Genomic DNA, 27,781 nt, shown 5'->3' with positions numbered 1-27,781 from the left:
TATATTCTTAGACAAGTTCAGGCCTTAATAATCTCATCGGAGCAGTCAGTGACACAAGGTGGTCGACTTCATGGCCTCAGCTCCACGCCTGGGTCTTTTATCACAGCTGAGACTCACCTCAGCTCTCACTTGTTCATTATATATGACCAAAACGAACTTTTTCTAAAACCAAAAAGAATGCATTTTCATGATTTTTATGGAATAAACATTATTCATGTAAAGAACTCCAGTAATTTGTTAAAATTCTTCTCATTCTACTAGAAATGTAATACTATCATTTAATTCAGGAAAGATATACCCATTTGAATGCAGAGTTCCAAAGAATAGCAAGGAGAGAGAAGAAAGTTTCCTCAGTGATCAGTACAAAGAAATAGAGGAAAACAATAGAATGGGAAAGAATAGAGATCTCTTCAAGAAAACTGGAGATACCAAGGGAACATTTCATGAAAAGATGGGTTCAATAAAAGACAGAAATGGTATGGACGTAACAGAAGCAGAAGATATTAAGAAGAGGTGGCAAGAATACACAGAAGAACTGTACAAAAAGGATCTTCATGACCCAGACAATCACGATGGTGTGATTACTCAACTAGAGCCAGACATCCTGGAATGTAAAGTCAAGTTGGCCTTACAAAACATCACTATGAACAAAGTCAGTGGAGGTGATGGAATTCCAGTTGAGCTATTTCAAGTCCTGAAGGATGATGTTGTGAAAGAGCTGCACTCAATATGCCAGCAAATACGGAAAACTCAGCAGTGGCCACAGGACTGGAAAAGGTCAGTTTTCATTCCAATCCCTAAGAAAGGCAATCCCAAAGAATGTTCTAACTACCGCACAATTGCACTCATCTCACATGCTAGTAAAGTAATGGGCTCAAAATTCTCCAAGCCAGGCTTCAACAGTACGTGAACCGTGAACTTCCAGATGTTCAAGCTGGTTTTAGAAAAGGCAAAAGAACCAGAGATCAAATTGCCAACATCCAATGGATCATCAAAAAAGCAAGTGAGTTCCAGAAAAACGTCTATTTCTGCTTTATTGACTATATCGAAGCCTTTGACTGTGTGGATCACAGTAAACTGTGGAAAATTCTGAAAGAGATGGGAATACCAGATCACCTGACCTGCCTCTTGAGAAATCTGTATGCAGGTCAGGGAGCAACAGTTAGAACTGGACATGGAACAACAGACTGGTTCCAAATAGGAAAAGGCTGTATATTGTCACCATGTATATTGTGTATATTGTCACCGTCAAGGCTGTATATTGTCACTGTGCTTACTGGATGAAGCATAAGCTGGAATCAAGATTTCTGGGAGAAATATCCATAACCTCAATATGCAGATGACACCGTGCTTATGGCAGAAAGTGAAGAAGAACTAAAAAGCCTCTTGGTGAAAGTGAAAGAGTGTTTGCTTAAAGTGTTGGCTTAAAGCTCAACATTCAGGAAAAAAAAAAAAAAAATCAAAGCATCCAATTCCATCACTTCATGGCAAATAGATGGAGAAACAGTGGAAACAGTGGCAGACTTTATTTGGGGGCTCCAAAATCACTACAGATAGTAATTGTAGCCATGAAATTAAAAGACACTTACTCCTTGGAAGGAAAGTAATGACCAAACTAGACAGCATATTAAAAAGCAGAGATGTTACTTTGCCAACAAAGGTCTATCTATTCAAGGCTATGGATTTTCCAGTGGCCATGTATGGATGTGAGAGTTGGACTGTAAAGAAAGCTGAGTACAGAAGAATCGATGCTTTTGAACTGAGGTGTTGGAGAAGACTCTTGAGAGTCCCTTGGACTGCAAGGAGATCCAATCAGCCCATCCTAAAGGAAATCAGTCCTGAGTGTTCATTGGAAGGAGTGATGTTGAAGCTGAAACTCTAATACTTTGGCCACCTGATTCAAAGAGCTGACTCATTAGAAAAGACCCTGATGCTGGGAAAGATTGAAGATGGGAGAAAAGGGGGACGGCAGAGGATGAGATGGTTGGATGGCATCACCGATTCAATGGACTTGAGTTGGAGTAAACTCTGGGAGTTGGTGATGGACAGAGAAGCCTGGCATGCTGTAGTCCATGGGGTTGCAAAGAGTCAGACATGGCTGAGCGACTGAACTGACTGAATTCTTTGAATTTGAAAGATTTTCATGCAGGAAAATAAATGTTGCCTAAGCTGTGTTCTCTCTCCTCTCAAGAGTTCTCCTTTAGGCTGTGGACTGAGGATTTTTACTGAAAGTATTTCTTCCTATAAAACAGTTTCTTTAATGCCCTTCTGTTCATCTTACATTTCCTCTCAAAAGGATTTCCATCCTGCACTTGTGATTCAAAGTAACATATATTAGTGGAAATAAATCTAAATTTTTAAGATGTGTCTATTTAGGTAATAAAGAACTATCAAAATACTTAATATCCTGTTTCTGTTAATGATTGTTAAGACAAGAGGTTTTTCTCCAGATTTGCCTAGTGTCCTTGATAAAACACAGAAGCTACTGAGCTTAAATTTGTAAGAGGTGAGGGCGCCAAGTGTACATTTTTAAACAAGAATTCCAAATGAATTTTACTCTCACCAAATGTCCATTTAAGTTCTTGAAGACTGTGACAACTTAATATTCGTCATTAAAAAAAAAAGTCAGATGCATAGTTGGAGCCTCATTTAAATTAATTAAATAGAATTCGCTCTGGCTTCAATAGGAAAATAGGGGAAGAGGAGTGTTGAGAGAGAAATGGGAAAAATAAAACTTAAATTCTTATCAATTCTTGGAGGCTGAGTGCCACACATATCCTCTCCTAACTCAGGAGTCCTGCAGCCTGGCACCCACATATCTGAGGCCCATTCTGGGTACTTATGATTCACCAAGAACTGTATCAGTTGAAGTGATGGACCTTTGTTTGATTGTCAAAGCATCCTGGCACACACCACCTTTACAGAGAGGAAACCACTTCCATTTGCTCAGAGGTTAAATGACTCAAGGACATGCTGCACCTAAGTAATTATACTGAGACTGAAAGTCAATTATTTTGACTTTTAGCTTAAGGTGTTTTCCTTTGATTTTGCTGCTCTCACTCCTATAATTTTATTTATTTTCCCTGATTATACCCATATTTAAATTTACTCAGTTTTCCTTGGATCTAAAATCTTCAAAATCAGAATGCAATGCACATAACTAGAACAATATTATAAGATATGTTTATATATTATATGTTTCTATTCTCAACAAATCAAAAATCAAAACAATACTAAGAATAGGAAAGACTGAAACATGCTTGTAAAAGATAACAAAAAAAAATTAGAAAACAATAGTTTTTACAGGAAACTATATTCAATATCCTGTAAAAAAAAATAATAGAAAAGATATGAAAACTATATATATATATATTATTTTTCATATTCAGTTATACATATAACTGAATATTTTTCATATTACCAGAGACAGGGAGATAGAAGGATGAAGAGATGGAGGAAGTGAGGGAGTCAGAAAGAGAGAGACTGCCTAGCGAGAGAAAGATGCAGAGACAGAGGTTTTCTGCCTCTCTGCCTCTCTCTGTGTGTGTCTCTGTCTCTCTGCCTGTCTTTCTTTCTCTCCATCCCCACCCTCTTTCTTTCTCTGTCTCTCTTTCACCCTGCCTCTCTCTTCCCCCCCCTCACTGAATCACTTTACTATACACCAGAAACTAATACATTATAAATTACCTACACTTCAATAAAAAATACATTAAAATAAATAGGTTTTAAATTGATGTTAAGATCATTCTGCCTTTAAAAACAACTTCTAGATAACATTATTCAAGATAAAGCAAAATATTTTCCTTAAGAAATTAGAGAAGAGTTCATAGTTTGTGAAAACAATGCAGACTTCTCTGTGTCAGGAAGTGTTCTGTGCATCTGATTTATTCCACTGCCCACTGTATTAGCTTCCAAGGGCTGAAGATAACAAGATACCACAATCTGGGTACCTTAGAACAACAGAAACGTATGGCTTCACAGTCTTAGAAGTCCACAGTCACAGTGCTGGCAAGGCCACACTCCCTGGTCCCCCTTCCAGCTCCTGGTCTGTTGATAACCTTTGGCATCCACGGCTTCCAGTTGCACACCTTCAGAACCTGCCTTGTCTTCTCAAGATGCTTTCTATGGGTGTTTCTGTTGTTAAGTGGCTATCTTCTTACAAGGACACAAGTCATATTGAACAGAAGTCCATCCTACTATAGGATGATCTCAATTAATTACATTTGCAACAACTAGATTTCTAAATAAGATCACAGACTGAGTTTCTGTGGGTTAGAACTGCAATATATCTTTTCCTGGGGAACATAATTCAACTCATAACACACATGAAAAAAATACAACTTCAATGACAATTCTATAATGTTTCCTGATGCTTTTTTTGGATAATTCTTCAGAAACACCTTTCAGTCATTACCGAGCTTAGTAGTTCTATATTTACTTGGCTAAATTCATCAACAGCATATAGGCAAGTGTGTATATGTGTTATGAAACTCAGGTTTGGCTGCCTGCTGTTCAAAAGCCAATACTTGGGAGATGCGTATTGTTAGGAAAAGGAAGTTTGTTTTATCTGGGAGGCTGGCAACCTGGATAGAAGGTGGACTCATGTCCAAAAGCCAACTCCCCTACTGCCAAACAGGGGGCAAGCACTTTTAAAGGTGAATTTCAGGGGTATAGGCAGAGGGAGGTGGCTACCTGCAGAAACAGCATAGTCACCTCCAACAATCATCTTAGAATTGGTCAGCCAGTGGTCTGATCAGTACCATCTTGATTGTTCTAAGTATGGTTAATTTTTAGTTCCAGGGTAGGTTTTTCCCATTTCTTTGAGGTCAGTTCTGAGAATAGTGGCAACATATGTCATGGCTACAGTATAGTTATGTAGTTAACTTCTTCTACCTGGTGGGGGTTTCAGTATCTAGAAAACAGTTCAGAGGATATGGCTCAGAATATTATCTTTAGCCCTAGAGGAGGAACTAAAAGTCTTTGATTGTTTTTTTTTTTTTAATGACTAAACTATTATTATTTTGTCTTGCTTGATTATTTTTCTTTACATATTTTCTCATTCCTGTGATTAATTTTGTTCTTTGGCTAAAGTTTTTCTACAAACACGATGCAGACAAGACATTGGGTTGTCGAAGGAAGGCCCCTTTAAGGGTCTTTGGTATGCACTTGTTGCATATGCACTTGTTTTAAACATAGCACATATGCACTTGATGCTATATTTAAAACACAGCAGAAATGATAAGTTCTTGTCTTGAAAACTTACATTTAATCAGTGTTCACACTTAGAAATAAGTCATTGTTTTAATTGGCTAAATTAGACTCAATCCCTACTATATTTCAACACCTGATGATATGAACACTTCACTTTGTATTCATGACAGGTACAATTCTGATGAGGAGAAATTCACTTAAAGTGATGATGCCTATGTATTTTGTACTTGCAATGTATAAGTAAACTTAAACTAAATACATGGAATTCAAAAACTGAAAGAAGGCTCTAATTACAAACATCCCATCTCAATGTCTTATAGCAGTTTATCCCCAGCCAAACTGGCACATTTTTCTCCATACCTGCTATTCCCACTCCCGCGTTTATTCCCCACCATCATCCGCCAGAAAAGTCCTCTTTACTCCACATCCCTATTCTTCCCTTTCCTTCAAGGCCAGTTTAAATGGCATCATCTCCATTAAATTTCTGTTTCTGAGAATCATTGCTCTGAGCTCCTGTCACACTGACTGTACCACTGGCCTGGCTTCATGTGCCTTGAACACAAAGTTATTTTTATTAGTGTTTTCTATGGAAAGGACACAAGTTACATAGATAAAAAATAATAAAGACATACACCAATTGGGGACACCATCCATTTCTCATATCCAGGAGAGTACTCTGCAAAATTAATTAAATCAATAAATATTATGTACTGCATGCTTTTTAATAATGCTAATGTTAAGTTTATACCACATAAATTTATTGTAATATGACATGCTTATATAGAGCACCAAAGAAGACCACCAAGATCCCTTTAAAACTCACTGTAATGTAAAATCTATGAGAGTAGTGACCTTAGCTGACTAATTCACCATGGAATGATTTGCCATATCCAATATACATCTCTTGGTTCAGAGATGATGTTCAGTACATATTTTCTGCATGAATACACACATGAATGAATTACCTCTTTGCTATTTTCAGTGCCTAATAAAGGTCTTTATCATATCTTGCCTGGTCTGTTACCATAGATTTCTAATGATATAGTTGAGTGACTAAATGTTTACAGACCCATTCCCACTTCCCCTGTTAGATGTGGCCACCTAGATGGGGCTGATTCCCATGAAGCTACATGCGTACTAGTGACAGTGTTGGGTCAGTAGAATTTGAATAGAAGGGACACCTTCTATTACCTGATCTGTGATATATACTGCTTTGTTAGAGTTACAGTTAGAGTTAGACAAAAATCTTCCACATTGCTTCTCTACTTTTGTCTTCCGGTCAGATCCAGAGGAGTCAGAAGACCCAGAGGATAAAGAGTTTTTGTATGAAAGGAATCTAAGGCCCTAACTGCATGGAAAGGAGCCAGACACCCATACCTTTGACAATCTGCTCTTGACTGTGATGCTTAAAATTTAGCTTCCATTGTGTTAAGAGATGAGATCTTTTGGATTGTTAGAACAGTGAACATATCATAACTAGTATCAAAATTGGTGTCTTGAAGGAAGGTTTTATTTTAGTAAGGAAAACTAACATTGGACTTAATTGTCAGTTGTCAGGAGAAGGTCAACAATTATTGGAAACTGAAAAAGTGGAGACCCAGGATATGTGATGGCAAAATAACTATTAAAGCTGTCACCTGAGATTACTTGGAAGAAAAGACAATGAATCTGGAAATTTGACGGCATTGGTTGGAAAGAATTCTAGTTTTGGGCATTTGACTTCTGTTGACCAAGATATTAAAAAATAAATTAGTTCATCAATGAACTGGCCAATGTACGGATGAAAACAAAACAGTGTACAGGCTTGGGGGGAAAAAAAACAGAAACTTAGAGCACTTAAGACTGGAAAATAAATTTGCTTCTATATCTTAAGCTATTTGAGATAGAATTTTAAAAGTCTGTGAGCAACCAATGCTCAGAAATGTTCTCAACTGAGCAAGGAAATTCAAACTGTGTCAAATGTCAAGTGTGCCTTTTCTATCTTTTATGATCTCAAAGTACCCTCTAAGTTGAAAGAGACCTACCTGCAGACAAATACAAATAAATAAATGAATGAGACCTTAGAATTGTGCCTAGGAAAATACTGTCATACATAATTATCTATAACTTAATACTAAGTTCTGAGGGAAATGTATGCCAAAGAAACAGCAAGTCCAAATTAAAAATTAGCTTTCTTGGTTAGAACAGTTAAGTAAACTTCTAGGACTCCAAGCTTGTTCCATCAAAGAGCAGCCTGTGAAAGATGAACAACCCTGGGAAGTATGTGCTCCAGGATGCTTAGTTCAGACATGGTCCCAAAGGACAGTTGAAAAGGAATACCTTCTCAGACCAAACCCTCAGAGGGAAACTGAATAAAGAAATTTCTGTTACAGAGTGCAATAGAAGCAGGATCTAATTTTTCTGGCTTACAGGGTAGAATCTACCAAATATGTCTGCCAAATATTCAGCATTCTTATGACTGGCTGGGACCTCCAAACATTTCCTGGAAACTGGGATCCTTTCCTGAAGTGCTGCAATGATTTCACCTGGACACACCTCTCCTCCAGCAACAAAATACAAACAAATATGTGAGGTTAAAATTAACGTTGTGCATGCATAGTTGGGGCAAATTCTGGACCCAAAAGAGACCAAAACAAAAAACAAAAATCAAAACCAAAAAAACCCAACCACCATTATGAAGAGCCAGGAGAAAAGCAGGGTACTGAGCATGTCCCCTGCCCTCAACACCACCTAAGAGATGGGAAGAACACATAAGCCACCCCTCAGACCTGACTCCCTTAACACATCACTACCCTCACTTCAAAAAAGGAAAAAGTTCAGCCCCCTCAGGGAGTGAGTGAGCAAGGGAACTTGTTACTTGTTCTAGCCACCCCCTATTTCATTAGACTCCCAAATAAAGCATTGCCTTGAATTTCTGGCCTCTAGTCAATTTCTATTGATTGGGGAAGGCCAAGAACCCTGGTCAGTAACATTATTTCTGTGCCTTTTCCTTAATAGAGAAGTTCTAATGCCCTTCCCCATATCTTCCGGCAAAATTCTGTCATCCTGAAAGGATCAGCTTAGACTCCACTCCATCTCTTGCCCCACTCCTTCTGCTCACTCACACGCCACAGATAAAATTAGTCCCTTCTCTATCACCCTGAATTGTCTTAATACATTGACTACACTCATCATTCTTCGTTGTTAATGAGTTTATGCAGTGATTTGTGAATTCTTTCAAAGGAAGACAGATCTTATTGATTTGCAAATGCTTACCACCTGGCATAGGGCCTGGCACATAGAAAATGTTAAATATTACTACTCTGAGATTTATAGGTGCTTCTAATTTTCTGTTGGTTTTACTCAAATTCTAGTGAACTCTTATCTATTTATTTTTGAAATTTGGCCAATATTTTTTCCCTCTATTTACTTCTACTCTTTGTCTTTTCCATTCTATTGTTTTCCTCTATTTCTTTGCATTGTCCAGTTAAGAAGACTTTCTTATCTCTCTTTGCTCTTCTCTAGAACTATGCATTCATTTGGGTATACCTGTTCCTTCCTCCTTTACCTTTTGCTTTTCTTCTTTTCTTAACTATTTGTAAGGCCTCCTCAGACAATGAATTTTCCTTCTTGCATTTACTTTTCTTGGGGATGGTTTTGGTCACAACCTCCTGCACAATGTTACAAACATCTGGCCATGTTTTTCAGGAACTCTGTCTACCAGATCTAATCCCTTGAATCTACTCATCACCTCCACTGTAAAGCATAAGAGATCTGAATGGCCCAGTGGTTTTCCCTACACTCTTCAATTTAAACCTGACTTTGCAATAAGGAGCTCATGATCTGAGCACAAGGACAGTCAGTTCCAGGTCTTGTTTTTGCTGACTGTATAGAGCTTCTCCATCTCTAGCTGCAAAGAATATAATCAATCTGACTTCAGAATTAACCATTTGGTGAGGTCCATGTGTAGAGTCATCCCTTGCATTGTTGTAAGAGTGTATTTGCTATGATCAGTGCATTCTCTTGGCTAAACTCTGTTAGCCTTTGCCATTTTGTACTCCAAGGCCAAACTTGCCCATTACTCCAGGTATCTCTCGACTTCCTACTTTTGCATTCCAATCATCTATGATGAAAAAGACATCTCTTTTTTTGCTATTAGTTCTAGAAGGTCCTGTAGGTCTTTGCAGAACTTTTCAACCTCAGCTTCTTCAGCATGAGTGGTTGGGGCGTGGATTTAGATTACTGTGATGTAGAATGGTTTGCCTTGGAAACAGACAGAGATCACTTTGTTATTTCTGAGATTGCACAAAAGACTGCATTTTGTACTCTTTTGTTGACTATGAGGGCTATTCCATTTCTTCTAAGAGATTCTTGCTCACAGTAGTAGATATAATGGTAATCTGAAAAAAACTTGCCCATTCCTGTCTATTTTATTTCCCTGATTCCTAAAATGTTGACATCACTGTTGCCGTCTCCTGTTTGACTACATCTAATTTACCTTGATTCACGAACTTATCATTCCAGGTTCCTGTGCAATAATAGTCTTTACAGCATCAGACTTTAATTTCAGCACCAGACTCATCCACAACTGAGCACCATTTCTGCCTTATCCCAGTTTTCTTAAGTGAATGATGCAAAGAAATAGAGGGAAACTATAGAATGGGAAAAACTAGAGATCTCTTCAAGGAAATTGGAGTTACCAGAGGAATACTTCCTGTAAATATGGGCAAAATAAAGAACAGAAATGTCAAAGACCTACCAAAGCAGAAGGGATTAATAAAAAGTGGCAAGAATACATGAAAGAACTATACAGAAACATCTTAATGAAATGGGTAACCATGACAGTTTGGTCACTGACCTAGAGACATACATCCTTGTGTGTGAAGTCAAGTGGACTTAGGAAGCATTACTCTGAACAAAGTTAGTGGAGGTGATGGAATTTCAGCTGAACTATTTCAAATCCAAAGAGATGATGGTATAAAAGTGCTGCGCTCAACATACCAGCAAATTAGGAAAACCCTACAGTGGACACAAGACTGGAAAAGGTCAGTTTTCATTTCAATCCCAAAGAAAGGCAATGCCAAACAATGTTCAAACTACTGTACAATTGCACCCATTTAATATGAGTGCAAGGTAATGCTAAAAATTACCTGGAGAGTTAATGCTAAAAATCTTTCCAGCTAGTTTTCAAAAGTATGTGAACTGAGAACTTCCAGATGTACAAGGAACAGCAGAATGGCTCCAAATCAGGAAAGGAGTATGTCAAGGCTATATATCATCTCCCTACTTCTTTAACTTATATGCAGATAACAGCATGTGAAATGCTGGGCTGGATGACTCATAGACTGGAATCAAGATTGCCAGGAGAATTATCAACATCCTCAGATATGCAGATGATGCTGTGGGCAGGAATCCCTTAGAAGAAATGGAGTAGCCATCATGGTCAACAAAAGAGTTTGAAATGCAGTACTTGGATACAGTCTCAAAAATGACAGAATGATCTCTGTTCATTTCCAAGGCAAACCATTCAATACCAAGGTAATCCAAGCCTATGCCCCAACCAGTAACACTGGTTGAATTGTTCTATGAAGACCTACAAGACCTTTTAGAACTAACACCCCAAAAAGATGTCTTTTTCATTGCAGGCGACTGGATGCAAAAGTAGGAAGTCAAGAAACACCTGGAGTAACAGGCAAATTTGGCCTTGGAGTATGGAATGAAGCAGAGCAAAGGCTAATAGAGTTTTACCAAGAGAACACACTGGTCATAGCAAACACTGGTCATAGCAAAGAGAAGACTCTACACATGGACATCACCAGATGGTCAACACCGAAATCAGATTGATTATATTCTTTGCAGCCAAAGATGGACTGGTTCTATACAGTCAGCAAAAACAAGACCAGGAGCTGACTGTGGCTCAGATCATGAACTCCTTATTGCCAAATTCACACTTAAATTGAAGAAAATAGGGAAAACCACTCGACCATTCAGGTATGACCTAAATCAAATCCCTTATGACTATACAGTGGAAGTGAGAAATAGATTTAAGGGACTAGATCTGATAGAGTGCCTGATGAACTATGGACAGAGGTTCATGGCATTGTACAGGAGACAGGGATCAAGACCATCCACATGGAAAAGAACTGCAAAAAGGCAAAACGGTTGTCTGAGAAGGCCTTACAAATAGCTGTGAAAAGAAGAGAAGCAAAAAGCAAAGGAGAAAAGAAAAGATATTCCCATTTGAATGCAGAGTTCCAAAGAAGAGCAAGGAGAGATAAGAAAGCCTTCCTCAGCAATCAATGCAAAGCAATAGAGGAAAACAACAGAATGGGAAAGACTAGAGATCTCTTCAAGAAAATTAGAGATACCAAGGGAACATTACATGCAAAGATGGGCTCAATAAAGGACAGAAATGGCATGGACCTAACAGAAGCAGAAGATATTAAGAAGAGGGGGCAAGAATACACAGAAGAACTGTACAAAAAAGATCTTCATGACCTAGATAATCATGATGGTGTGATTACTCACCTAAGCCAGACATCCTGCAATGTGAAGTCAAGTGGGCCTTAGGAAGCATCACTATGAACAAAGCAAGTGGAGGTGATGAAATTCCAGTTGAGCTATTTCAAAACCTGAAAGATGATGCTGTGAAAGCACTGCACTCAATATGCCAGCAAATTTGGAAAACTCAGCAGTGGCCACAGGACTGGAAAATGTCAGTTTTCATTCAAATCCCAAAGAAAGGCAATGCCAAAGAATGCTCAAACTACTACACAATTGCACTCATCTCACACGCTAGTAAAGTAATGCTGAAAATTCTCCAAGCCAGGCTTCAGCAATACGTGAACCATGAACTTCCAGATGTTCAACCTAGTTTTAGAAAAGTCAGAGAAAAAAAAAAAAAAAAAGAAAAAAAGAAAAGGCAGAGGAACCATAGATAAAATTGCCAACATCTGCTGGATCATCAAAAAAGCAAGTGAGTTCCAGAAAAAGATATATTTCTGCTTTATTGACTATGCCAAAGCCTTCGACTATGTGGATCACAATAAACTGTGGAAAATTCTGAAAGAGATGGGTATACCAGACTACCTGACCTTCCTCTTGAGAAACCTATATGCAGGTTAGGCAACAACAGTTAGAACTGCACATGGAACAACAGACTGGTTCTAAATAGGAAAAGGAGTAAGTCAAGGCTATATATTGTCCCTGCTTATTTAACTTATATGCAGAGTACATCATGAGAAACGCTGGGCTGGTTGAAGCACAAGCTGGAATCAGTGTTGTCGGGAGAAATATCAATAACCTCAGATATGCAGATGACACCACCCTTATGGCAGAAAGTGAAGAGGAACTAAAAAATCTCTTGATGAAAGTGAAAGAGGAGAGTGAAAAAGTTGGCTTAAAGCTCAACATTCAGAAAAAAAAAAAATAAATCATGGCATCTGGTCCCATCACTTCACGGGAAATAGATGGGGAAACAGTGGAAACAGTATCAGACTTTATTTTTGGGGGCTCCAAAATCACTGCAGATAGTGATTGCAGCCATGAAATTAAAAGACGCTTACTCCTTGGAAGGAAAGTTATGACCAACCTAGATAGCATATTAAAAAGCAGAGACATTACATTGCCAACAAAGGTCCGTCCAGTCAAGGCTATGGTTTTTCCAGTGGTCATGTATGGATGTGAGAGCTGGACTGTGAAGAAAGCAGAGCATTGATAAATTGTTGTTTTTTAACTCTCGTGGTAGAGAAGACTCTTGAGAGTCCCTTGGACTGCAAGGAGATCAAATCAGTGAATACTAAAGGAAATCAGTCCTGAATGCTCATTGGAAAGACTGATGCTGACGCTGAAACTCCAATACTTTGGCCACCTGATGCGAAGTACTAACTCATTGGAAAAGACCCCGATTCTAGGAAAGAGTGAAGGCAGGTGGAGAAGGGGAGGACAGAGGATGAGATGGTTGGAGGGCATCACCGGCTCTGTGGACATGAGTTTGAGAAAGCTCCAGGAGTTAGTGATGGACTTTGAAGCCTGGTATGCTGCAGTCCATAGGGTCGCAAATGTTTGGACATGACTGAGTGACTGAACTGAGCTAGCAAGTAAACAGCAACAACTCTTTGTCATATATTACTTCAATAATGTTTCCTTTTCATGTGGCTCTTATTTTTAAAGACAATTGTTTTGATACCATCCAGTTTCATAAACCTATATGTTTATAAGTTTGAAGTCTGAAAAAATTTATCAGTTAACCTGCCAATTAATGTAATGATTACAGACACCCTTCATAAACTTTAGACACAGTAGTCATAAATCTTAGTTGTATATTTCTAGAAATATTTATGCTCCTTATTACAAGTCTTCATATATTTCAGATTTCAGTAAACCACCATGGTTGAGGACTCATGCTCTGAATTCAGACAGACTTACACTCACTCCATTTCCCTACCTCTTGGGTGACCATGGCCAAATTATTTAATTTCTCCAATCTCAGTTTCCTCTTAGACAAAATGGAGGTAATAAAGTGATTAACTTCATAGGCCTGAAAGAAGGATTAAATTCCACACATATATTTGAAACTTAAAAAAAAAAAAAATGTTAAATTGAAACTTTTGGGAATCAATGGTACAAATATTTTTTTGTAACTATGTTAAAAAAAATGCAGAAGCAGTCACAGCTGGCTTTCCCTACATTAAAGCTATTTAAGAAAATTACATATATATATGTATATATATATATATATATATACACATTTTTTGAATAAAGTAAATATTTCTTATTTTTCAAAATAGACAATATGGATAAAGATACAAATAAGAAATAAATGAAAACAAATAAATTCATTAATTTGTTTCTTTTCTTTTTTTAAATGACAGCTTTTTAAAATATGTTGTAAATGAATCATAAAATAGTTGATAAAGACTTCCCTTACCTCAGTCAATGAAGGGCACTTTCTTAGGTTGCAAATCATTATGGAATATTCTCAGTATAAACTTTGCTTTAGCCCAGGTGGTATTTGTAAAGGTGTGCAGAAAAGTTTGTAAAATTGGTGTGAAAGAGCTATAAATAAAATGTTTATGATGCATTTCTTGGGGAGATTTTTAGATATGGAAAAATGTAAATTAAGAGGAAATACAGTGTAGTGGAGAGAGAAGTAAACTTGGCTTCAGAGCTGGAGCTAAACTCTCTCTACCACTGAGAACTTCCTGAACCCAGTGCATCTTCTCTCTGCTCTGGACTTTATTCTCCATCTGTACTCTGAGCACACCTAGCCTAATCACTGTAGCTAAATATGTGATAGTCAGTGATTTTGCCTGTAAAATGCTTCTGAAAAATATAACTTCTCCTTCAAGACACCCTTCCTACTGATCCAGGACCAAACCCTAACATCCTTCTTAATATTATATTCAAGAGAGCCACTACCATTATGTCTATTCTTGTTAAGTAGAGTAAAATATGAATTTTATTAGCCATCTAAATTACAGATCACTTCTAAAGACTTTCTTACCTTTCAAATCCCTTATTTTATTAAAGATGTATATTATAATTTCAATTTTATAATCTGATTTTAGATTTATAATGTGGATATTAAAGTTATAAAATGTTTTATACTTATAAAGCTATAAAATATCCATTATCAGAAAAATCCATTGCTTAGGAAGGTAACCAGCACACACACAAAAGAACTTTGGATAGGGTTTAATTTTTTATATGCTAAGGGAAATAGCATGACCTAAAATGAAAATGTGAATTCAACCACTGTGGGCCAGTGCTGTTTCCTTCTTCTCTCATTACAAAACCCCAACTGACAGGTACATGTTCATCACAATTCAGCTTAAGGCTTACCTGCTCCATGAAATTTGAAAGAATAACCCATGTAAAAAAACTGTAAAGATCAGAGAGCATGTAACAAGATAACAGAAGACTATGCAATTAAAAGACACAGACTTTCAGTTTCAATGAGTAAAATCAACTCTATGCTTTTTAAAAAAGACAAACCTGACACAGAATGACAAAAGGATAAGACTGAAATAACTGCTGCTATTTCCATCATTTTTGCTAGCAAAATGCATGTTACGCTGAGCTTCCCTGGTGCTCAGATGGTAAAGCGTCTGCCTGCAATGCAGGAGACCCGGGTTCAATCCCTGGGTTGGGAAGATCTCCTGGAGAAGGAAATGGAAACCCACTCCAGTACTCTTGCCTGGAGAATCCCACGGACGGAGGAGCCTGATAGGCTACAGTCCATGGGGTCGCAGAGTTGGACATATCTGAGTGACTTCACTTACTTACTTATATGTTATGCTAAACTACCATTCATCTGAAAACAAGTATCAATGTTGGGTAAAATCTAGGGAAGTGCATTTTAACATCTTGCTATAAGATTTAAAATAATAATTATAATAAAACAATGATGATAGTAATATTGCTCATGTCAAACCTCAGTGAAGGTGAAGCATTCATTTTGAAAGCATGATGGCTTTCTTCTTGAGGGTAACTGCTTGACCTCATAAACTTGAGTTGATGTTTTCATGGCCTGGTTTTACTTAAAAGTTAAGAGAAAAAATCTGGAGTTTCTCTCAGGAAGAAGATCTAAAAAAAAAAAAAAAAAAAAAAAAAAATGCTCTGAAGATCAAGGACACCAAATGGCTATAGGCATAATAAATTATATATTCCTGCCTTTTTGCTAATAATTAAAAGAAATTATGAGCCATTCTACATAGGATCCAAGTTCCAATATTTAATTTTAATTTATAGTGATCTTTGATATATAGTTCACTAAGAGACCTGGCAGAGGAAAAATAATCTTTCAGAAGAAAGCATCTCCAACCCAGGGCTCAGAAAATGTCCACAAATTAAATTCCAAGAAATATGAACTCACACTCTTTTAAAAAGTGCAGAATACTAAAATAAACAAAGCATAAAAGAGGTAATGAAAACAACTGCCAAACTCATGAAGATTTCAGGTACAGGAGCTGTCAAGGAGAATTAAAAAAAAAAAATCTGCTTTATATGTTCAAAAATGTAAACCAGGAAGATAAAATATAACTGAAAACCACAGACTCTAATCAATTACCAAACATATTTGACAAGCAACCAAATAGAACTTTTAGAATTAAAATATAATCATTTGGTCCAAAAAATCATTGAAACAACTAAAAAAATTAGGGTATGAGCAGAAGGAATGACTCAGAATGTACACAGACAGACACAAACACATCATTTAGGGAGGCAGGGTAAGCGGCCTGAGGACTGAGCGTCACGCACGTCTAATGAGTCAGAGCCTGACTTGGAAAGAATGCCATCCAACTGAGTAGCTTAGGGAGAGATTAAGAACGGCCATTTATAAATCTGGGGCCATAATTTAAGGGAACTACATGATATATTTAAGCATTGCCAGACTAGTAACTGTGGGGAGTGCTACAACTACAGGACCAAGGAGGAACGGGGATGTTGATAGAACCCACAGAGGACAGTAGAGTGGGAAGGGCTGCCTGACAGGAGCATGGGCTTCAGTAAGCCCCTCTGAAGTAAGCCCCCCTCAGCCTCACTGAAGGAGCAATGGCAGTAAGGGGCCAGATTCACTGTCTTGCCTCTCTAATCTGCTGCCTGTGCCTGACATGTTTTGAACATCACTGGGAACCAGAGGGTAAAGGAGGTCGTTACTCTTAAGGATGAGCTGATGAGAAGAGGCCAAAAAAAGATACCCAGAATAATATGTAACTGAGGTTTCAGGAAAATGTAAAGACAATGGCTGAGCATTTTCCAACCTAAATGAAAGAACTAACTATCAGATACAAGAAAACAGAAAATTCAAAGCAGGGAAAATAAAAAGAAGACAGCATTAAGCAAAATTACAAAGAAAGAGCAAAACACACACATAAAGGACTCTGAGTTAAGCAGCGAACTTCTCCAGGACAACACTGGTAGTCAGAAAACAGTGGAATATTGTTTTCTGTGCACTGCAATAAAACAACATCAACTTAGAATTCTATATTCAATGAAAATGTCATTCATGAATGAGGATAAATTAAGGAAATTTTAGAAAAATACTGAAAGATTTTTGCCATCAGCCAATTTAACCAAAATAGAAAGAATAGTTTTCAAGAAAAATAAAATTACCCCACACAGCAGATCCTAGATATAGAAAGAAATGAAAAGCAAACAAACTGATGGCTATGTGATAATATTTGAAAAGAAAAAAAAAGTATAAAGTTATCATAATATTGAAGTGGTTAGAAACCGATAAAACTAAAATACAAAACTAGACTAGCAAGTAGGGCACAAAGTTATGGAGACAAAGTGATCAAAACCACCTGCAGTGTTTGGAAGGGAGGTTGAGATCCTGGCTGATATTTAACTTTAAAGTATGTATATTAAAATGTAGAGTAAATGCTGAAAGAATAGTACTATTATGGATTGCTTTCAAATTAGTAGAGGGAAACACTATGAATGGAAAAGTAAATCAATCAAAAGAAGTCAAGAAGGAGAGAAAATAAAATATAAAAGAAAAAAAATGAAGTTTCAAAATACATAGAGCAAAACTTAACTGGAAGGAGAAACAGATAAGTCAAGACAGTGGAAGATTTTTATCTTCTTTCAATAAATGATGAAGCAAGCAAATAGAAAATCAGAGAGTACCTAGAACACTTAAACAGTGCTATGAACCAACTTGACCCTGTTGACACTTAGCACATTTCAGCAAATAAAAATAAAATACACATTTTTTCAAGGTATTATGGAACATTTACCAAGATATACCATATTTGACTGACAAAATAATTCTCCAGTAAAAGATCTGTCACAATACAAAGTATGATCTCATTAAATTAAATAAAAAATATACCAAGGATATCTGGAAAATTCATAAGCATTTGGAAACTAAATAAAGTAATACATTCTAAATAATAAATAAATCAAAAGAAGTTAGAATGTATATTGAACCAAAAAATAATGAAACAAAAATGTATCAAAATTTGGGAGAATGCTGCTAAAGAATAATGGTTAGAGGAAATTTATAGCACTAAATACCTATGTTTAAAATGGGGAAAAAAAATCTCAAATCAAAGACCAGACTTCTTCCCCAAGAAATAAGGAAAACAACTTTAAATTAAATCCAAAGTAAGCAGAATAAAGGAAACAATAAATAATAAAGGAAAAAAAAACAATGGGATACAAAAATAAATGAAAAAATCCATAAAATAAAAGTTCATATTTTGAAATTACTAATGATATTAATAAAATATTAATTTTAAAACCTCTACATGGATTAATAAGAAAAAAATACAAGATACAAATTACCAATATCAGGAATGATAAAAGTGACATAACTCAGATACTACATATAATAGAAAGATAATAGAAAAAGTATATTCACAATAATATGAAATATACCTAGATTATTAATAAATGGGGTTTCCCTGGTGGCTCAGATGGTAAAGCCTCTGCCTGCAATGCAGGAGACCCGGGTTCAATCCCTGGGTCAGGAAGATCCCCTGGAGAAGGAAATAGCAACCCACTCCAGTACTCTTGCCTGGAAATTTCCATGAACTGAGGAGCCTCGTAGGCTACAGTCCATGGGATCGCAAAGAGTCAGACACGACTGAGGGACTTCACTTTCACTTTTTCACTTTATTAATAAATAGACATTAGATCCAGTCAGTAAGTAGGAATGCTTAATAAATTTCATCCATATTCAGATATGATATAAAAAGAATATGTACACAGAAAAGAAGTACCCAATGTTTACATCAACTGAGTGACTGAGATGAGTTATATACTAAATAATATACACAAATAATTTGTGGTTTCAAGTGTGTATCACTGTGGTCTTGTAAAAAATTAATGGTTCAGTAACTCTCCAATTTGGTGGTAAAGTAGAGAAACTGCTATAGGTTGACAGGGTAATCAAGGTCTTGAATGAATATGAACATGGGTTTGAATCATGTTTCTAACTCTACGATCCAGAAGAAGTCATTAGTCTCATATATAGGTAACTCTAATATATCGTGGTTTTGTACAGATAAAATGAAATAATACATGTAATGCTGAAGAGCATTATTCTGAGAATACAAATTATCTCTTTTAGTCTAATGAGAAAATAGCAATGTGATAAGACCTTCCCTGATTTCCTCCCTTCCTCCCTGACCCACTGAACTCTTAGAAGAAAATCTCGAACAAGAATCATGCCAATGTAAGAGAAAGAAGCCTGACTGTAGTCAGAATTAAATTCACCAATGTCAGTAAAATGCAGAAATAAAGAGGAAACAACCAGGTGAAAGGGATATAATGCCTTGAAATTAAAAGAACGCATATCAGAATACTCAAGGATTCAGTGAATAAATAAGGTAGAGTCTTGGAGCTGTGGTTCTGGCAAATTATTGATACAGACTTTGAGCCAGAGATGATTACTGCTATATACCTGTATGTTTTAAATTGAGGTGAGGTATAGCTGATTTACTATTAATATGCCATGTTAGTTTCCTGAGTACAGCACAGTGATTCAGTTATATATATATATACACACATACATACACACACACACATACATGCACACACACACATACACACACACACACACACACATATGTATACTTCTTCAGATTCTTTCCCCTTATAAGTTATGACAAACTATTGACTATAATTCCTAGTGCTCTGCAGTAGTTTCCTTGTTGGTTATTTTACATAGAATGGTGTGTTTATGTTAACCCCAACCTCCTAATTAATCCCTCCCTCTTTCATGTATCTATTGCAATGCTTCAAAAGTCAACTGCTGAGGGCCCAACCCCCAATGTGACTGTAAGTGGACACAAGACCTTTGTGAGGTGGTTAAGATTAAGTGTGCTCTTGGATGGAGCCTTCATCTGATAGGATTAGCATTCTTATAAGAAGAGAATCCTGTCTCCATCTCTCTTGCTGTGCTCCCACTGTCCCCCACCTCTCTCCATGCAAAGACATGGTGGAATGGACAATCTGCAAGACAGCAGGAGAGCCCTCACCAGAATGCCATCATCATTCATCGTTCAGGGACCGTGACCTTGGACCCCCAACCCCCACTGTGAGAAAATGAATTTCTGTTTGACCCCCTAGGTCAATGGTACTTTCTAATGGCAGTGGAGCTCTGACATCTCTAGCCTTTATTTTCATTCCACTAAGCAGATTGTGTCTGATGAATGAGGGTTGTGTATTAAAGATCTCTTTGTAGAATGAAAACACAAAGTGTGTAAGGAACTGAAAGGTCCTGAATTATGGATCAACACTCAGGTGAGGGTGGAGAGGATGTGCTGTTAATGGAATTCTCTTTTCCCTGATGATCCCAAATCCCATGTCTTCTTTCATTCTTTAAGACCCTCACCTGAGCTGGAGTTCCCCATCCTCTCAATCTCTCCTCTCTCCTGTCTTTATTTCACTACATCACTTGGTTCTGTGTCACCCAGCTGATTGTGGACCTCGGTGAGCAAAGCATCGCTGGAGTGAAACACCATCTATCTTTGCTGTTTTCCTTTCTTGTTTGCTTAATTCACATAGAAAAGTACAGAGGCTGACATGTAGAGGCCCATGACATTGTACATGAGGCAGTGACCAAGACCATCCCCAAGAAAAAGAAATGCAGAAAGGCAAAATGGTTGCCCGAGGAGGCCTTACAAAGAGCAGAGAAAAGAAGAGAAGCTAAAGGCAAAAGGGGTATACCCATTTGAATGCAAAGTTCCAAAGAATAGCAGAGAGAGATAAGAAAGCCTTCCTCAGTGAACAATGCAAGGAGATAGAGGAAAACAATAAGATGGGAAAGACTAGAGATCTCTTCAAGAATATTAGAGATACCAAGGGAACATTTCATGCAAAGATGGGCACAATAAGGTATAGAAATGGAATGGACCTAACAGAAGCAGAAGATACCAAGAAGAGGTGGCAAGAATATACAGAAGAACTGTGTTCATGACCCAGATAATCACGATGGTGTGATCACTCACTTAGAACTAGACATCCTGGAATGCGAAGTCAAGTGGGCCTTAGGAGCATCACTGTGAACAAAGCTAGTGGAGATGATGGAATTCCAGTTGAGTTATTTCAAATCCTAAAAGATGATGCTGTGAAAGTGCTGCACTCAATATGCCAGCAAATTTGGAAAACTCAGCAGTGGACACAGAACGGGAAAAGGTAAGTTTTCATTCCAATCCCACAGAAAGGCAATGCCAAAGAATGCTCAAACTACCCCCACAAGTGCACTCATCTCACATGCTAGTAAAGTAATGCCCCAAATTCTCCAAGCCAGGTTTCAACAGTATATGAATCATGAACTTCCAGATGTTCAAGCTGTATTTGGAAAAAGCAGAGGAACCAGAGATCAACTTGCCAACTTCCATGGGATCATAGAATAAGCAAGAGATTTCCAGAAAAAACATCTACTTCTGCTTTACTGACTATGCCAAAGCCTTTGACTGTGTGGATCACAACAAACTGTGGAAAATACTTAAAGAAATGGGACTACAAGACCACCTTACCTGCCTCCTGAGAAATCTGTATGCAGGTGAAGAAGCAACAGTTAGAGCTGGACATGGAAAACAGACTGATTCCAAATCAGAAAAAGAGTATGCCAAGGCTGTATGTTGTCACCCTGTTATTTAACTTATATGCAGAGTACATCATGTGAAATGCTGGTCTGAATGAAACACAGCTGGAATCAAGATTTCTGGGAGAAATATCAATAACCTCAGATACACAGATGACACCACCTTTATGGCAGAAAGCAAATAAGAACTAAAGAGCCTCTAGATGAAAGTGAAAGACAGTGTCAGCTTAAAATGTTGGCTTAAAACTCAACTTTCAGAAAAATAAGATCAAGGGATCAAGTCCCATCACTTCATGGCAAATAGATGGGGAAACAGTGACAAAGTATTTTCTTGGGCTCCAAAATCACTGCAGATGGTGACTGCAGCCATGAAATTAAAAGACGTTGACTCCTTGGAACAAAAGCTATGACCAAACTAGACAGTATATTAAAAAGCAGAGACAGTACTTTGTCAACAAATGTCCGTCTAATCAAAGCTATGATTTTTCCAGTAGTCATGTATGGATGTGAGAGCTGGACTATAAAAAAAGCTGAGCACTGAAGATTTGAATCTTTTGAATGGTGGTGTTGGAGAAGACTCTTGAGAGTCTCTTGGACTGCCAGGAGATTCAACCAGTCAATACTAAAGGAAATCAGTTCCTGTTCAGGAAGGACCAATGCTGAAGCTGAAGCTCCAGTACCTGGCTACTTGATTTAAAGAACTGACTCATTGGAAAAGACCCTGATTCTGGGAAAGATTGAAGGAAGGAGGAGAAGGGGATGACAGGATGAGATGGTTGGATAGCCTCACCAACTTGATTGACATGAATTTGAGCAAGCTCCAGGAGTTGGTGATGGACAGGGAAGCCTGGCGTGCTGTAGTCCATGAGGTTGCAAAGACTCAGACATGACTGATTGACTGAACTGACTGACTGAGAGGTTGGATATGCACAGCAAATAATGCAGCAATTTATTTGCAACAAATTTTTGCAAGGTAATTCATGCAATGAATGGAGCCTGGTAGGCTCAGCTCTTAACAAAACTCACTCTTGGTGGAACCTGGGATAAGAATTTCAAAGAATTATATGCCTATCACAAATCAACCTGGGGATAGAACTCCATCAGCCTAATCAGGATTCCTGCCTTTGAAGTGCTCCTTTATCTGCCATGCCTTTTTCTTTAGCACCCTTATTTTATGCACATGATAATAAATACACAGGCATGTTGAGTGAGCTTGTTCAGTCTAATAAAATTCTATCAAAGCCCAAATGAAGTGTGAAGCTAGTTAAAGTCTTTCATTATTTCCTAATTTATATAATCAAGTTATCCAAAAAATCTCATATCAAAATGCTGAGTGTTTTCAAGAGACTTGTTTCATAGATTACAGAGAAAATTCTAAATCTGTCCCTAATTTTAAAATACATCCTTTTGGAATAATGACAATTTTCAAACCACCAAAATGAAATGTAAGTTTGTTTTAATATATGTAATATCAAATAAGTATAATAGCAAAGTTTTCAACATAATTAAAAGAGGTTATTTACTGCAAAAAATAGATATTTATGGAAAACATGAGCATCCAGGGCTGTTAGACATTGGTTGTATTAGTGTCCTGTGCCTACCTGGCTTCAACGGCCCATCTTCCTCACTGAGCATCTTTACCTATGAGAATTAACCACTCAACCTATGCATCAATTTCAGGTGCAGAGTACAGCCAAGCAATTTAAAACCACTTGGAGAGTTAAAAATCTATTATCATCTTCACAAATACACATTTACCCTTCATTTAGCAATAGAACCTCATATGCCATTTCCTGGCCACTTTTTCTTACTCTTACTGCTCCATGTATTTTCATCCCTGCTTAATTGGACTCAGGAATATTCTGAAAGCCAAAATTCATAGCTGTCTTCCCAGGAAGGAAGGTGTCCAGGAAAACCAAACAAAAGGGGGAAAAAATGAAAAGACAGCATTTTAGGTCCTGTAAGTCTGAGCCAGTTATAATCATGAAAATTTAATTTTTTCCCCATTTGTTTTTATTAGTTGGAGGCTAATTACTTTACAATATTGTAGTGGTTTTTGCCATACATTGACATGAATCAGCCATGGATTTACATGTGTTCCCCATCCCGATCCCCTCTCCCACCTCCCTCCCCATCCCATCCCTCTGGGTCTTCCCAGCGCACCAGACCCGAGCACTTGTCTCATGCATCCAACCTGGGTTGGTGATCTGTTTCACCACAGATAATATACATGTTTCAATGCTGTTCTCTCAAAACATCCCACCCTCACCTTCTCCCAGAGTCCAAAAGTCTGTTCTGTACATCTGTGTCTCTTTTTCTGTTTTGCATATAGGGTTATTGTTACCATCTTTCTAAATTCCATTCCATATATATATATATATATATATATATATATATATATATATATATATTTTATATTTTGATGGAAACTATAAACAGTTTTGAAGAAAATTTCAGTGTCCCATTCTAAGAACATAATGTGTTAAAACTACTTTGTATTGGTCATAGACAGTCCTGGCATATATTTCAAAGGTATATTTCCTCATAAAGCTTAATAGGAAATAACTGCCTTTAATGATAGTGTGTTACCTTTAGAGTCTGTTGTAAATGTCAGTGTGTGATGGAGTTTATAACTTTTTTCTTATACTGATGCCCCCAGGCTCACCAGGAACACTATTATTGTCATAAATAATATTGTGAACAAATAGTTGTTGAGCTTGGGCAGAGAGTAGCATTATCTTTCACAATCACTACTCTCTTGAAAATTAAATGGGAGAACGTGTCCAGATAATGCCATGTGACCATGCCTATCACTTCATAAGTGATTAATAAATATCAGTTTAATTACGGTTGCTTGCTTCAAAGAGCCTGTGGTCTGTCAGGGCTGCCCAGTCACTCACTGGCCACAGAGAACTTAAAACTGTGGTGGGAAAAGCAGGTCCAGTGGCACCGCAGGAGCAGAGCCGGGCAGAGACGTTTAAACTGACTGTGAAGAGATTACACTTAAAATTAATCTTGAAGGATGTGTAAAAGTTAGGAAAACGCCAGGAAAAACATATTCAAAACAGGCGGAGCAAATCCCTGTGGAGGTTCGAGTAAATGTGACCCAGACACAGAAGAGGGGCCATTATATTGTGCCAATTGACATGAAAAATTCATCCACACTCACAGGCTACCTATGTTCACAAGTAACTCCAGGCACTTTTATAAAGGCTTCAAAAAACTCTGGTGACATTCACTCAGACTTACATTACTCATCACTGCTGGTTACTGATTATTGTTTTAGTTGTTGTGTAGTCGCTAAGTTATGTCCAACTCTTTGTGATCCTGTGGCCTGTAGCCCAGCAGGCTCCTCTATTCATGGGATTTTCCAGGCAAGAATATGGAGTGGGGTGTCATTTCCTTCCCCAGGGGATCTTCCCAACCTAGGGACTAAACCTGAGTTACTTGCTTCTCCTGTACTGCAGGCATATTCCACCAATTGGGGGAAAAAAAAAAAAAGTTGATCCTTTCATATAACCAATGTTTTAAGATGCTTATTCCTTCAGTCAATAAATATTGCAGTGAATTGAGGCGTAAGTGTAACTAGCCTACCAGAAAAAAATTCATTGTGTATGTGTTTGCACTTCACAGTACTTTTGCCTTTTAGTAAACATTAAATGCCTTACCATTTATTTCAAGATTTCTTTTCCAGTGTGAATACTGAAAAATTTACAAATTCTAATCATCATAAATGGTTCAAAGAGAGAGTGACTGTTTATGATCTGAGTGTTTCCATTACTGTAATTTATTCTTGATTTAGAAAAATGATTATGTAATGAAGCAACATTAAGATCCACAATAGAATAATAATATTATTAATATACATGTGTCTGTTTATGTCTATCTACCTGCTTTTAAAGTGTATTGCCCAGTGACCACAAATTATTACTATGCTTATATGGTATTATATTAAGTGATTGGATGATTCTAAGAATGATTACTTCTCAAATAATAGTTAAAAATAAGAAATTTTATCCAATTTATGTTAATGTGACATTAAAAGGAAAAAAATAAGGGTACATTATTTTTTCCCAAAACTTATTAAGAAAAGTGCTGAACTCCAAAGCCTAAAAGGAATTTATGTACACTTGTAAAGAATAATAAGTTAAATAAATATACTGACTCTTCTCATCACTCAAATGCCTCAAGATATTGGGAATGAGTGCTGAAAAAATAAAAATGCATTAGACTCTATAAACTTTGCTGTTCTGGAGATTTCCCAATCAACATGTAAATTTCAGTTTAACAAAACAATGCCATTAGAACAAATAAAACATTTCTCTAGTTTTCCAACGATTCTGTTAAGAATGACATTCTGATCTGACTGGGGACTACTTCACTCTATTCGGCAGAGTGTAGCATTGCTTCCATCCATCTGGCCTGGCCCCTGGCCTCCACCACAGCCGTCAGGCTCCCATGGGGTAGAATTAAAATGCCAAACATGAATTCTGTGTTCCAACATGGAACCTCTATACTAACCACTTCTTTCCCCTCTAGTCAAATATTCCCTCTTGTCTAACTCAGGCCCATCCATCACTCCCCCACACCCCATTCTCTCTCATCTGTTGGAGCAGAACTACAACTTATCATCTGTGATGATTCTTCTTTTCCTTAGTTCCTATAACAAGAAAATTAGTTCAGGAAATCCATAAGGAAATTGAACTAGTACACTGTTTTCAGCAATCACTTAAATATTTGTTAAGTTAAAATGAATATTATAAAGTAATATTTTCTAAGCACCAGAGACCTAAGCTAATTTTTTTTTCTCTCATAAAGAATTTAAAAATGTAAACCTTACCCAGTGATTCTCAAAATACTGTAAGCTCATTGAGTTTACTAAGTTTATTCTTTATCAATGTCTCCTCAAATACAGATTGTGTTCTGTATGCATGCTCAGTAGCGTCCGACTCTGTGCTATCCCTGCCCACCAGGCTCTTCTGTTCATGGGATTTTCCAGGCAAGAATACTGAAGTGGGTTGCCATTTCTCCCTCCAGGGGATCTTCCTGATCAAGGGATGAAACCTGTGTTTCCTGCTCTGGCAGGCAGATTCTTCACCACTAGTGCTGCCCGAAAGCCCATTTACAGAATGTGCTGCGCTGTGCTTAGTTGCTCAGTCATGTCCCACTCTTTTTGATCCCATGGACTATAGTCTGCCAGGCTCTTCTGCCTATGTGGATTCTCCAGGCAAGTGCACTGGAGTGGGTTGCCATGCCCTCCTCCAGGGGATCTTCCTAACCCAGGGACTGAACTCAGATATCCCACATTGCAGGTGGATTCTTTACTGTCTGAGCCACCAAGGAAGCCCAAGAGTACTGGACTGGGTAGCCTATCCCTTCTCCAGGGGAACGTCCCAGCCCAGGAATTTTCTTTAACAGCTGAGATACCCAAAAAGCCCATATACAGACTAGGCAATGACAAATTATTTTTAGAATAATAATAATAAAACTCCAATGACACAAAAAATAAATTTTTGAGTTAAAAGTCAATTTTCCACCTCAAGTCTATAATTTATATCCAGAACTAATATTAGATTGTAGAAGAGAGAGATTCACAAGTTACACATTATATTTCATTGTATTTCCCTCTCTCTTCATCACATACACAGGATAAACAATTCACTGTCTCCATTCCTACACAAGAATAGCTTTTTTTATAGAAAATTAAGGAGAAAATTAAGGCAAAAAATCTATATATGAATATTTTAAAGTTCTATTATTTTTGTATACTTGACGGATTACTATATAAAACCAATTCTCCCACTCCTGGGCATACACACTGAGGAAACCAGATCTGAAAGAGACACATGTACCCCAATGTTCATCGCAGCACTGTTTATAATAGCCAGGACATGGAAGCAACCTAGATGCCCATCAGCAGACGAATGGATAAGAAATCTATGGTACATATACACAATGGAATATTACTCAGCCATTAAAAAGAATACATTTGAATCAGTTCTAATGAGATGGATGAAACTGGAGCCC

General features: G+C 37.4%; 1 protein-coding gene across 1 annotated transcript in view; it reads right to left on the bottom strand.

The window, feature by feature from the left end:
* Positions 1-27,781, bottom strand: part of MARCHF1 (membrane associated ring-CH-type finger 1) — a 1,121,888-nt gene that overhangs the window by 814,017 nt on the left and 280,090 nt on the right. The window contains exon 2 of the mRNA XM_043870936.1: positions 15,626-15,777. The gene's annotated coding sequence lies outside the window, so the exon portion shown is untranslated. The remainder of the gene's footprint in view (positions 1-15,625; positions 15,778-27,781) is intronic.

This window comes from Cervus elaphus, chromosome 17, assembly GCF_910594005.1.
Source record: "Cervus elaphus chromosome 17, mCerEla1.1, whole genome shotgun sequence".
Lineage (NCBI taxonomy): Eukaryota > Metazoa > Chordata > Mammalia > Artiodactyla > Cervidae > Cervus > Cervus elaphus.
Note: the sequence above shows the minus strand (reverse complement) of the source record. Positions and strands in the feature narration are given on the sequence as shown.